Genomic DNA, 14,371 nt, shown 5'->3' with positions numbered 1-14,371 from the left:
TCCGTTGAGACAGGACCTTCTCATTCAAGGTCCTTTCCAACATCCAAATCTAATTTCTCTGCAACTGACTGCATGGAGATTGAACGCTTGATTTTATCGAAGCGAGGATTCTCTAATTATTATTATTCTTTATTTATAAAGCGCCAACAGATTCCGCAGCGCTGCCCATGGGTACAAGGATAACAGTACAGTGGAGAAACAATACGATAAGACACAACATTTTACAGACAAATACAGGGGGAATTGAGGGCCCCTGTTTCCGGGGGAACTTACAATCTAGATGGGTAGGAGGATTGGAAACAGGAGGTGGGGACTGCAGAAGTGAGAATGATATTAGTGAGGAGATAGAGGGCAACTGTTAGTTAATTGGTTAGTTTGTTAATAAGTCGGGTGATAAGCTTCACTGAACAGAAAGGTCTTTAGGGAACGTTTAAAGGAGGAGAGGTTAGGGGCAAGTCTGACATCTCGAGGAAGTGCGTTCCAGAAGGTTGGTGCCGCATGAGAGAAGTCCTGTAGTCTAGAATGAGAGGAGGTGATGGTAGAGGATGCAAGAAGCAGGTCGTTGTTGGATCTTAGGGGACGGGCAGGAGTATATTTGTTGATGAGTGAGGACAGGTAGGGTGGGGCAGCATTGGTGAGGGCTTTTGTAGGTCAGGGTTAGAATTTTGAATTTAACTCTGTTGTGAATGGGGAGCCAGTGAAGGGACTCACAGAGAGGTGCAGCAGAAACAGAGCGTCGAGAGAGGTGGATTAGTCTGGCATATGCATTTAGGATGGATTGGAGGGGAGAGAGGCGGGAGAGAGGGAGGCCAGTTAGTAAGTTGTTACAGTAGTCAAGTCGGGAAATTACCAGGGAGTAGATGAGCTGTTTGGTAGTTTCAGCACTCAGAAATGGGCGAATTTTGGAGATATTGCATAGGTGGTTGCGGCAGGATGAAGAGAGCAGTTGGATGTGGGGAATGAAGGACAGATTTGAGTCAAGCGTGACTCCGAGGCAGCGGACTTGGGGTGATGGGGAGATAGTGGTGCTGCCAACAGTGATAGAAAAATTAGAGACTGGAGTGGAGCTAGAGGGGGAATTAGAAGTAGTTCGGTCTTGGACATATTTATTTTTAGGTGGTGAGAGGTCATCCAGGAGGAAATGCCAGATAAGCAGTCGCTGATGTGAGAGTTGACAGAAGGAGAGAGTGCAGGGGTGGAAAGGTAGATCTGGGTATCATCAGCATAGAGGTGATAGCTGAAGCCATAGCTGTTGACAAGTTTACCCAGTGAAGAAGTGTAAATAGAGAAGAGTAGAGGACCCAGGACAGAGCCTTCAGGTACTCCAACAGACAGGGGCAATAGAGAGGAGGAGTCACCAGCAAAAGAGACTGAGAAGGATCTGTTAGAGAGATAAGAGTAAATCCAGGAGAGGGCAGTGTCACAGAGACCAAGAGAACTGAGAGACTGTAGGAAAGGGGATGCTTAGAGACTGTAGGAGAAGGGGATGGTCAACAGTGTCAAAGGCAGCAGATAGGTCAAGTAAGATGAGTATAGAGTAGTAGCCTTTGTTTTTAGCAGAAAGGAGATCATTAGTAACCTTGGTGAGGGCAGTTTCAGTTGAGTGTTGGGGACGGAAGCCAGATTGCAGGGGGTCGAGCAATGAGTTGGAGGACAGGAAGTGGGTTAGGCGATTGAAAACTAGTTTTTCAAGGAGTTTTGAAGCTAGTGGGAGCAGTGATATAGGGCGGTAGTTTGCAGGGGAGTTAGGGTCGAGGGAGAGTTTTTTGAGGATGGGAGTGACCTTTGCATGTTTGAAGGAGGCAGGGAATGAGCCGGTAGAAAGGGATAGGTTAAATATGTGAGTAAGAGCTGGAGTGAGGGTGGTAGACAGAGGAGGGATTAGATGTGAAGGAATAGGGTCAAGTGGGCAGGTAGTGAGGTGTGAGGAAGACAAAAGGGAAGCCACTTCACGCTCAGTGGTTGGGAGGAGGGTGCAGAGAGTGGCAGAGGGGGTGACTGGGAGCGGAGTTTGGAGATTGCAGGTTTGTGTTGGGATGTTTCCTCGGATTGCAAGTGTTTTATTGAGAAAATAGTCAGCAAGGTCTTGAGCACTGAATGCAGATGAGGGGTGTGGTGCAGGTGGGTAGAGGAGAGAGTTGAAAATAGAGAAGAGTCTTTTAGGGTTTGAGGAGTGAGTGGATATAAGAGAGGAGAAGTAGGTTTGCTTAGCTAAGTGAAGGGCAGAGGTGTAAGAGTAGAGAATGAACTTATAGTGCATGAAATCATGTTCAGAGCGGGATTTCCTCCAGGGACGCTCAGCAGTGCAGGAGCATTTTTGTAGGTGATGCGTTTGTTGGGAGTGCCAGGGTTGGAGCTGACGACGTGGGGCTTTGCGAGGTTGGGGTGGAGCGAGAGTGTCAAGTGCAGCAGAGAGAGTATTGTTATAGTGGGTTATAGCAAGGTTCAGGGCAGGATATCGTGGAAGTGTGGGGGAGGCGTAGTTGAATAAGATTGGAGAGTTGGGGAGCGTCCACAGTGTACAGATTTCTGCTGGTGCGGGGGCGAGAGGGGAAAGTAGGTTTAGTATCTATATTAGGATTAAAGGTGAGCAGATAGTGGTCTGAGATGGGAAATGGGAGACATGCAACATTAAAGAGAGAGCAGAGATAGGAGAATTCAGTTATCAATACTTTGATACAGGCTAGAAAGCCTGTCACTAGAAAAATCTATCATAAGATATAGCGTAAATATCTTTATTGGTGTGAATCCAAGGATTACTCATGGAGTAAAGTTAGGATTCCTAGGATTTTGTCTTTTCTCCAAGAAGGATTGGAGAAAGGGTTATCAGCAAGTTCCTTTCAGCTTTGTCAATTCTGTTTCACAAACGTTTGGCAAATGTATCAGATGTTCAGTCTTTTTGTCGGGCTCTATCTAGAATTAAGCCTGTATTTAGACCTATTACTTCTCCCTGGAGTTTGAATTTAGTTCTTCGAGTTCTGCAAGGGGTTCCGTTTGAACCTATGCATTCCATAGATATTAAACTATTATATTGGAAAGTTCTGTTTTCGGTTGCTATTTCTTCTGCTCAAAGAGTTTCTGAGCTTTCAGAATTACAGTGTGATTCGCCTTATCTCATATTTCATTCTGATAAGGTGGTTTTACGTACCAAACCTGGGTTCCTTCCTAAGGTTGTTTCGAATAAGAATATTAATCAGGAAATTGTTGTTCCTTCCTTGTGTCCTAATCCTTCTTCTAAGAAGGAGCGTCTGTTACATAACTTGGACGTGGTCCGTGCCTTAAAGTTTTATTTACAGGCAACTAAGGATTTCCGTCAATCATCTTCATTATTCATTGTTTATTCTGGAAAGCGTAGGGGTCAGAAAGCTACGGATACCTCTCTTTCTTTTGGCTGAGAAGTATCATCTGCCTGGCATATGAGACTGCTGGACAGCAGCCTCCTGGAAGAATTATGGCTCATTCTACTAGGGCTGTGGCTTCCACATGGGCTTTTAAAAATGATGCATCTGTTGAACAGATTTGTAAGGCTGCGACTTGGTCATCCCTTCACACTTTTACCAAATTTTACAAATTTGATACTTTTGCTTCTTCTGAGGCTATCTTTGGGAGAAAGGTTCTTCAAGCAGTGGTGCCTTCCCTTTAGGTTCCTGTCTTGTCCCTCCCTTTCATCCGTGTCCTATTGCTTTGCTATTGGTTTCCCACAAGTAAGGATGAAATCCATGGACTCGTCATATCTTTGTAAAAGAAAACTCCATTTATGCTTACCTGATAAATTACTTTCTTTTACGATATGACGAGTCCACGGCCCACCCTGTTCTTTTTAAGACAGTTTTTCTTTATATTTTTTGTAAACTTCAGTCACCTCTGCACCTTTTTAGCCTTTCATTTTCTCCTCCTATACCTTCAGCCGAATGACTGAGGGTGGAGGGGAAGGGAGGGGCTATATATACAGCTCTGCTGTGGTGCTCTTTGCCACTTCCTGTTAGCAGGAGGTTAATATCCCACAAGTAAGGATGAAATCCGTGGACTCGTCATATCGTAAAAGAAAGTAATTTATCAGGTAAGCATAAATTTAGTTTTTTGACTTGAAAAATAGCTGATTGCCCTTTTAAGGGCAGTAAAAGAGCTGAATGCACTTTAAAGGACAATGCCCTTACAATGGGTAGTTTAGTTTGGGCAATGGGTAGTTTAGTTTTTTTAGTGTTAGTTGTTTTTATTTTGTGGGGTTTGGTGGGTGGGGGGGGTACTGTTAGGGGGGCTTATTGTTTTTTAGAGGTAAAAGAGCTGTTTAACTTTAGGCAATGCCCTACAAAAGGCCCTTTTAAGGACTATTGGTAGTTTAGATTAGGGGGTGTTTTTATTTTGGGGGGCTTTTTTTTCTTAAGGATTAGGTATAATTGTTTTTTCTTTTTTGATCATTTTGTTTACTTTTTTCTGTAATGTTAGACTTTTTTATTTTTTGTAATTAAATGTTTTTTTTATTGTAATTTACTAGTAATTGGGGTTAATTTATGGGGTGTTAGGTTAGGGGGCTTAGTAATTAAATTAGTTATTTGCATTGTGGGGCGGTTGGCGGTATAGGGGTTAATATATTAGCATTTTTGCGATGTGGGGTTTGGAGGTTTAGGGGTTAATTAGGGTTATTGCGATGTGGCGGTTTGGCAGTTTAGATGTTAATAGTTTAGTTTTATTGCGATGTGGGGGGTTTAAGAGTTAATAGGTTAAATAGGTTTATTGCGATGTGGGTGGTTGGCGGTTAAGGGGTTAATATTTTAATTATGTTATTTGCGGATTAGGGGTTAATTACTTTATTGTTTTGCGATGTGGAGGTTGACGGTTTAGCTGTTTGTTGTACTTCGTGCAGGCGCTTGCTTGTTTTTTAGTTATTTTGTATGGGTGGTTTAGTTTTTTTTTTTTTTGTTTTTTTTTAAGGCTTCGGGTCTGCCTATGCTGCATCCAGGTGGATTCCAAAAATGGCAGGGTGGTGAAAGAATCCACGAAGCCTTTGTGGATTCTTTCACCACCCTGCCATTTTAGGAATCCACCTGGATGCAGCTTTGCGCGTGCAGCCAACATTCTTTTAACTGCCTCGCACACCCAACATTCCTTTAAGGATATACAAAAACAGAGAGAATAGAAAATATTGCTGATGTTGCTTTCCGGTGCTTCCCTTGTATAATAATTGGCATATCCTCACTTTGAATGATAAAGTCAGAAATGTGATAGGTGACGGACCCTTGATGACGGCCAGAAAAGCCCAATGTCTAAGAGATAAACTGGTTAAAAGCCAGTTTTCTTGAGGACCTTCTAACTCAGATTGGCTGCGTAAGGACAGGAGAATTAAAGGCAGCTTTCCATGTGGGCACTGTGTATACTGTGCCCACATGGATAGCACTAAACAATTCTCTGTCCTAGATGACAAGATTTATGATATAAAATTATTTTTTAATTGTAGATCTGAAGGAGTAATTTATCTTTTGCGGTGCTTGTGCCCGGTCTTCTATGTTGGTAAAACAAAAAGGTTGGTGAAGGACCGGGTACAGGAGCACCGTGATGATATCCTCCATTCTAAAGACACTAATGTTACTAGACATTTCTGTGTATCACATAATGGTAATGTGGAGTCCCTTAAATTTATTGTAATAGATATAGGGATAATGAATGTTGGCAATAATGACAAAGTTCTATTACAAAAAGAAGCCAAATGGATATATAGGCTGGGGACTAGACTATATAGTTCGCAAGCTTCTTTTAAACTAATTCTCTTTGGGTGTATAATATCCTAAAGTGTGTATATAGGTTTTAAATCATGTACATATTATTACAAGCTTCTGACAGAGTCTATGCCGTATTAAATAAAGTGGGTACATATGTGTAAGGGAGATGATGATGGCAGAGTCACTAGGAATTAGGTGATGCCAGTTTATAATTACACTTCCCTTAACCTTTCTAATTTGGGGTTGAAGCTACTACACATTGCAATATAAGGAGTTGGTGCCTTTAAGAGATTGAAATGGATGTGGGAGCAATCACCTGAAGCTAATCAGGTATTATAAAAGAGGAAATCCGGCTAGGATTCAGTATGCCCTGATGAACCCCTGTGACACATACTCGGTGTGGGGGTGAAACGTGCATTGGCATTTATGTGTGGAGGACCCTGGAGCAAGTTTACTACCTCCTGGGAAACTTTTAATGTATGAGTCGTTATGGTCCTATTGCTGTTAACAGCTTTGAACAGCAACACTTTGGGATGACAAGTGTAAAACGCTACATTCTGCATGAAACATACATATGCGATGAGGATCCGCTTGATAGAGAGCCCTGTTAACTACATATAAGACGGTACATCTTGGTAATGTTTGCTACCTTCGAGGTTTAGCAATTGCACTCTATATGTTTGCTACTTCAGCTGGGATTCCGTCTAGCCAATGAGGACTGGCTGTTTGCTTCTTTGTCAATGAGAACTGGCTGTTTGCTTCTTTGTCAATGAGAACTGGCTGTTTGCTTCTTTGTTGGTAACTCCTTCCAGACGTCTGTGACGACATAACCACTCCCCTCTGGGTAACGTCACCCGGCTGGAAAACGCTGAATGTGGAGATAGCAGGCATACTGAAACGCTATCTAAGATAAGTGCAAACATACTTTGTAAACTGTACAGTGGCTATATGACCTTGTGTGCAACAGGATCGCTGCAGTCGAATCACATTATTTATGGACATAAGTTTGTTTTTGAAGCCTTAAGTACAAGAGACTGTACCTGTCCAATGAACTATATATATAGCTGTTCTTTGAGCTCCTTTTAAGCATAAGCTTTTGATACAATTAGATCCTTTATGTGCACTAGGTCTATCTATGTTCCTGCATACGTATGTTTAGCAATAGGGAATACCCATGATGCTCATTTTGTTTGTTTATGTGTTTGTGTTTACTTCATGTGGTGCTGTTAAGCACTAACAGGTGATGCACTTGATTGTTAGTTTGGGATATTAAATATATTTTTTCTTAAGTCTTTTCCATGTGCTTGTTCATTTTCCCTTTCTTTATTTAGGACAGTATTGTATGTCCTGAATATATATCTCTCAGGTTGTTTGTTGTAAATTCCTATAAGGATACGTGTGCACAACTGGCGACGGATGCGTTACAAACGCGATTATAGTATAGATATATGTATTTACAGACATATATACACATATAAACATATAAATATATATGTAAACATATATACATACATATATATATATATATATATGTGTGTGTGTGTGTGTGCATTAGAGCCCTTTTCCATTAAATAGACGAAAAGATGAAAAAAAAAAAACATATATATGCAATATTCATATTTAATAAAGATTTTAACTATGTATTTACTGTAAATATTTAACATTTGTTTATGCGAATATGCTATGTTGTTTGTGTGATGGGTGTTAGGTTGTTTTTTTTCAACAATTTTTTTTTCTCCATTGACTTCTATGGGGAATGTGAAAATGTGATGGCGTTTGTGCGATCTTGGGTGTTTTTTTCTACTTTTTTCTCCATTAATTTCTATGGGGGGATACATGCACACGCACATGAAACTTAAACGGACAGTATACTTGAAATTGTTTATTGTTTAAACAGATAGATAATCTATTTATTACCCATTCCCTAGTTTTGCATATCCAATACTGTGCTATTTATACACTCATTACCTCTATGATTACCTTGTATCTAAGCCTCTGCAGACTGCCCCCTTATCTCAGTGCTTTTGACAGACATGCATTTTAGGCAATCAATGCTGACTCCTAAATAACTCCATGGGAGTAAACACAATGTTATCTATATGGGACACATGAACTAGCACTGCCCAAACTGTAAAAAACTGTCATGAGATAAGAGGCAGTTTTCAACGGCTTAGAAATAAGTTTGAGCCTACCTAGGTTTAGCTTTCAAATAAGAATACCAAGAGAACAAAGCAAATTTGATGATAAAAGTAAATTGGAAAGTTGTTTAAAATAGCATGCCATTTCTGAATCATGAAAGTTTAATATTGACTAGACTGTCCCTTTAAGTTAGGACTTTTGTGCTATTCAGGTTTTTTTATTTTTTATTTTAATACCAGCACAACCCGACTAGCACAAAAGCTTAACTCTAGTGGAGTTTTCTCAATTGCGAAAAAAAAATAAAAAATACTGCGCCACTTGTAATCTAGCCCTTAGAGTTTTAGTTGGCCTATAGTATTTTAAAAATTAGAAAGTTTAAAATAAGGTTAATCATCTAATTATCATTAACAAAAATTTCCCACATACACATTTACATTGAGGAATAAGTGTCTTGAAATATTCATATAAACATATAGAGTTATTGAAAGTCTTGGGGATAAGGAAGTCATTAAGCCATTTCTTCTTTATTCTGATTGGTTGAAGGAACCTAATGACAGGTTTTCATGTAAGTAGGTACACAAGTATATAGTTTAGATGAAAATGTAATCCACACTTTTTTAAGGGATATGGAACCCTAAAAATGTATTTTGCAAATCAAATAGAATGTACAATTTTAAGGAAAATTCTATTTTACTTCTATTATCAAATTTGCTTCATCCCCATGGCATTCTTTGTTGAAGAGATATCTAGGTAGGCGTCTATAGCGTTACATGACAGGAAGTAGTGCTGCCATCTAGTGTTCTTGTAAATGTATAACATTCTTACAAAACTGCTGCCATACAGTTCTCCAGAAATGTGCACACTCCTAATTTTTGTAAATATTATTATTATGATTATTATGGTTATCTTGTATTTTTATAATGCTGCAACATTCTGTACCACTGTAAAATGACATAAATTAATCTTTAATAGTTTTCCCTAATAGAAAACAAATTAGCAATATTAGAAAAATAGTATGTTTAGGGAAAGATCATAAAGGCATGTTAACATTAGAAATTATTAAATGAGATGGTAGCTATTAGATATACAGCCCCCGCTACACTTTAATGTGACAGTTATATAAATAATGGTGATGTTAAGTTCAATTATCTTTTAATAAGTAACATCACTGATTTCTTGCAGCTATTATTAGTTACCCAGACAACACAACAGTAGGGATGATTAGTGTATGTGTGAAAGAGCTCAGTTTCATACCATTTTATTTTTTTGTAACATTACATAAAACCTGAGTTTTAAAAAACCCTGATCATTATATATACAGTATATGAACATTGTTTAAAGTGACCAACATTTCCTTGAACAATAGAATTACTAGTATCATATATTTTTTTTTATTTTATTTTTCATTTTGCTTCCTTTTTAAAATATTTCCATTTGTGAAAACAGATATGTGTTGTATTTTTTTCAAGAACCTGCACTGAGACGTACTGATTGTTAATGTTGTTATAGACGATATCTATTGTTATTTTTCAGTTCAACAGCACCTTGAGCTCAAACTGCCACTGTCTGATGGATCTCATTGAATTTGACTTCTGATATTCAAACTTTTTGTGCATTTAGTTATTTTCTCTTGAGATATATAACTATTGCATACTACTTGGCATTTGACATTTTAATTTCTAACTTTAGAGGCTACATAAGACTTTATTTCATACTTGGTTTATCATTTTACAGGAGGGCAGGGGTCCTAGCTTTCAGTTTACTTCATAGAATCTTTAGATCTTTTTTGTTGTTTGTTAGTTTCAGAAATTTCTCATGATAAAATATATACATATAACAATGATAATAATAACAAAATCTAAATTCCATATTTAGAAGTTTATCATTAAAAACAAAAGAAGTTTCAAAATTATGGGGAATGTTGCATACATATTTCAAACTTCCATTTAAAAGATAATGAAACCAGACATTTACCTATCTTTTTCATTTTTAAGTGAGAATTTAGGGGATATTTATCAAGCCATCAAACGCAAATACACTGGAACTCCGCAGCTTAATTGTGGCGTGCTTGATTTGACCTAGTTATCAAGCCTACAGACTGGCAAAAGTTGAAATCTGTGACGTAACATACGATCCGCCGGTCTCAATCCGACACAGATCGATGCTTACATCATTACAGATGTTCCGAATACACATTCGGCACTATTTAAAACTTTTTAAAAGTTATCAAATAGTTAACAGGTACGCTCGCGGCTATTCCGACCCAGCGTACCTGGTTTTAAATCCGCCACCCTTGAGGCCGCGGATGCCATAGGAATCAATGGGAGTCTGAAAGCAGTGAAAGCTTATGTTCGATGCTGCCAGATATCCCATTGATTTCTATGGTTGAAAACAAGTTACGTTTACACCTAACACCCTAACATAATCCCTGAGTTTAAACACCCCTAATCTGCCACCCCTAACATCGCCGACACCTACATAATGTTATTAACCCCTATTCCACTGCTCCCAGACCCCACCGCCACTAAATAAATGTATTAAGCTCTATCCCGCCGCTCCCGGGCCCCGCCGCCACTAAATAAAGTTATTAACCCCTATTCCGCCACTCCCAACCACACCACAACCTAAATAAAAGTATTAACCCCTAAACCTCTGGCCTCCCACATCACTACCATTAGCTAAACCTATAAACCCCTAAACCACCAGCCCCCCACATAGCCATAAACTAAATTAAGCTATTAACCCCTAAACCTAACAACCAGCTATTTTTACATTAAAATTACAACATCCCTATCTTATAGTAAATTAAAACTTACCTGTATAATGAAAAGAAACTATTCTAGACTATTAATTAACCTACCCTAACTATTATACTACAATTAAATTAAACCATCAATTAAATTAACTATATTACATATTAGAGAACCCTAACCCTACTCAAATTATTTAAATCTACTATTAAAAATTACTAAATTACAAAAAAATAAACGCTAAGTTACATAAAATAAAAAACACTAAATTACGGGAAAAAAAACCACAGTATCAAAATAAAAAAAGAATTACACCTAATCTAATAGCCCTATCAAAATAAAAAAGCCCCGCCAAAATAAAAAAAAACTCTAGCCTTTAATAAACTACCAATGCTTTTGTGGGTAATTGCCCCAAAGAAATCAGCTCTTTTACCTGTAAAAAAAATACAAACACAAAAGAAAACATCAAAATAAGTAAAATGACTGATGAGTGTAAAAATATGGATTTGTTTCAATTCCATACATTTTGTCTTTTACATTTCAGTGAGGTTTTTTTTCTATTGAAAAACAAAGGTATAGGACCTCATTTAGCAATTAACGGCCAGATTACGAGTGAAGCGCAAATGTTTGTGATGTAGCGATAAAGGGTTTATCGCAGGTGTTTGCATGCATTGGGTTTAGTGCTAGTATTACAAATTGAAAGTAAACATGATCGCTTGAGTGCAATTCAAGTCATCCAAGTAGCGCATTATAATTTTTTTCTTCATGGATATCCTAAATTTTCTTTTTGTGCTTGTTGGGTTAGAATGTGAAAAAAACCAGTTTACTTTCAATTCATAATACGAGCACATCCTGATGCGTGCAAAAAGCTTACTTCTAGCACAATTAACGCTTTGGTGGGAGAGGTAATTAGCACTACACTTGTAATCTGGCCCTAAAGTGTGGCAGTTATATTCCCCAATCCGATCAGGATGATTAACCATATTTGGTTTAGGATTTCTAAGATTACAATTTAAGTAGCTTTATAGCATACTCCTTTTGGATATTTATCAAAACCATGCTCTATTTTGTTATGATGTTCAAGTCAATGGGGCCTAATTATCATTGTCTGGCGGAGATGATACGCTGTAGCGTATCATGTCCGCTAGACATCGCTGAATGCAGACGGCATACGCTGTCGGCATTTAACATTGCACAAGCAGTTCTAGTGATATCCGCAGCCTCAGAGGCAATGGACCAGTTAAGGAGCAGCGGTCTTAACACTGCTGCTTCATAGCTGCTGTTTGCGGCGAGCCTAAAGACTTGCACGGAAACAGGGGCATCAGGGGCCACTCGGCTCTTGATAAATCGGCCCCAATTTATTATAAAAATATTAGCTTCATATTGTAGTTTGCTAAATAATTTCTGTTTTGTCAAATGGAATAAAAGTTATGTATTTTAGTGAAAAAAAATTATTTGCCTAATGCAAATGTTTTAAATATTAAATACAATTTAAAAAAGAGTGTGTTAAAATTAAAAAATTAAATTTAAACTGTGGACATGTCTATATTTTTTCACAACATTGTTCATTTCATTTTTTGCTTTCCTAGACTATAACTTATTTGGAATGTTGTCACACATGTAACCTTTGGCTAAGGGCAAGTGTAATACTTAAAAAAAAAAATATGCCAAGGCGAACAGAAATCAACATACAGATTTTAAGCTGTGATCTTTCTTCACTTTAGAAAAGGGAAAGAAAACTGTTCACAGACACAATCTAAACATATTATCCAGAGGGGTTTCTCTGCTAGAAAGAATGTCCCTTTTTTCATTGTTTCTTTCTTTTTTTAATAGTTAAATTAAATAGAGCACAATCATAACCTATTTTATTTCTATCACATCAGGTAAAATGAAATGCTTTGGTATAGCTACCTAATGTCATCTTTTTAATGATGCAACAATAGACATTATGCTTTCAGATGTCAGACGCCCACATACATAACCACCCACGCACTGCCAGTACCAACAATAACCTGCACATTCTAGCTTTGAAGTTATTAAGGAAATTCTGTTCATGTCACATAAAAAATGCTTGAAGCTGGCAAAGATCTTAATATTTTCTTCTTGCAAATTTGAAGAAATAAAGTGCTCTAGAATACATACAGTATATATCCACTTGTGTATATATACATGGCATGAGTATATGTTTTGAAATGCAGAAAAGTATTACTGAAAAGCATGTGAGCTTCAAAAAAAATGCCAAGAGCTAACATTTCTCAACTTAAAAAAGGACATTCAAGGTTATTTTAATTTTTGTATCAAGAGAATATTTTATAATGTACTAGTTTTTAAAAATAGGATTTCCTGTTCTGAAAAAAAAAGGTTTTGTTTTTTTTTGCATATGGAATTGTGTTTATGTTCACCAAGAGAGTTGGTGGAATTGTCCTTATCAGCCAGTGAACAAGTGATAGTTTGCATCCTGAATATGTATTTTATAGTCTGAGCTATATGCTACAGTGGTCAAAATTCTCTAAGATTTCTCTCCAGCCTCTCCCATTTCTAAAACAGCCGACTGAACAATGAATAGAGAAAATGGTAAAACCTTAGTCAATCAGCTGCTTACAATAACAAACAAACTGTAGATACTGGAGAGTTATCTTAGTGAATATAGCTAAGGGATGTTTAAGTCAACAAAGGGCTCTGATTGGCAAACAGACTACCTAACATGCTAAAGAGGATTTTCAAGGGATTTATCAAAGAATGGACAACATTTAGAAAAAAAAATAAAAACCTGCACATTACAAAACAAGTTTAAATACAGGAAAATAAACCTGTTACTTTCCCATTATACAGATTGGCTGTGAGAACAGATCACGTGAGTCAGAGAGCACACACTGTAAGGGCAGCCCACACTAGAGCTGCCAATATAAAATGCTAAAATATGTAGGGAGGTAAAGAAACATATTATGATTATATATTATTATTTATATCAGTTTAATTATAGTTAAAATACTTATGCCCACAAATGCTATCATGTACATAATTAGTATGCAAGCCGCATTGTGATCTCCTGAAAAAGTTCTCATTCATAATTATGTAAGTCACTGATCACATGCAACAAAGTGAGAACCAATCAGGCTGGACTTGTGGTGTCATTTATTGCAGCAACATGGTAGCTGCTGTTGAACATATATGTACTGTGATGTACCCAGAGTATGCACTATGCACAGATCCAGGGGTGTGCTGCACAGATTAACCTCTTGTCAACCAGAATGGAAGCAATACAACAGTATATAGGGCAGCAATTGGATTCTGTCTAGTGCAGAGGCACCAGGTGTGAGCCACCTTTAACCCTAAAGTTATATGAGAATAACAATTGCACAGATTTGCTGCAGTTAAAGCACTTTCCTCAGTTTAGGCTGTGTCTTGTACTGTTTTCGCATTTGGGGTTGCGAAGTTATTACAAGTTGCAAAATAACTTATTTTGCGCACGCATTATGTCTACACAGCCAAATGGCATTCGTGTTCACGTATTCCCTATAGAAGTCAATGGGGAAGACAAATTAAAAAAAAAAAAAACACACACACACACACAAAAACCCTATGTTGTGCAAAGCCCTTGACGTATTCTCCTTGAAAAGTGTACATTAAAATGCGAATATTTCATATTGCAAAAATGTTTTTGCAACGGAATATGTTCTATTTATTTAAAAATATATATTTTTATATATATTTGATGATATTTGAACTGATATATCTATTTATTGCGAGCTATGTATATGAATA

This window comes from Bombina bombina, chromosome 4 (genome assembly GCF_027579735.1).
Source record: "Bombina bombina isolate aBomBom1 chromosome 4, aBomBom1.pri, whole genome shotgun sequence".
Lineage (NCBI taxonomy): Eukaryota > Metazoa > Chordata > Amphibia > Anura > Bombinatoridae > Bombina > Bombina bombina.
This window is presented reverse-complemented; position numbering follows the sequence as displayed.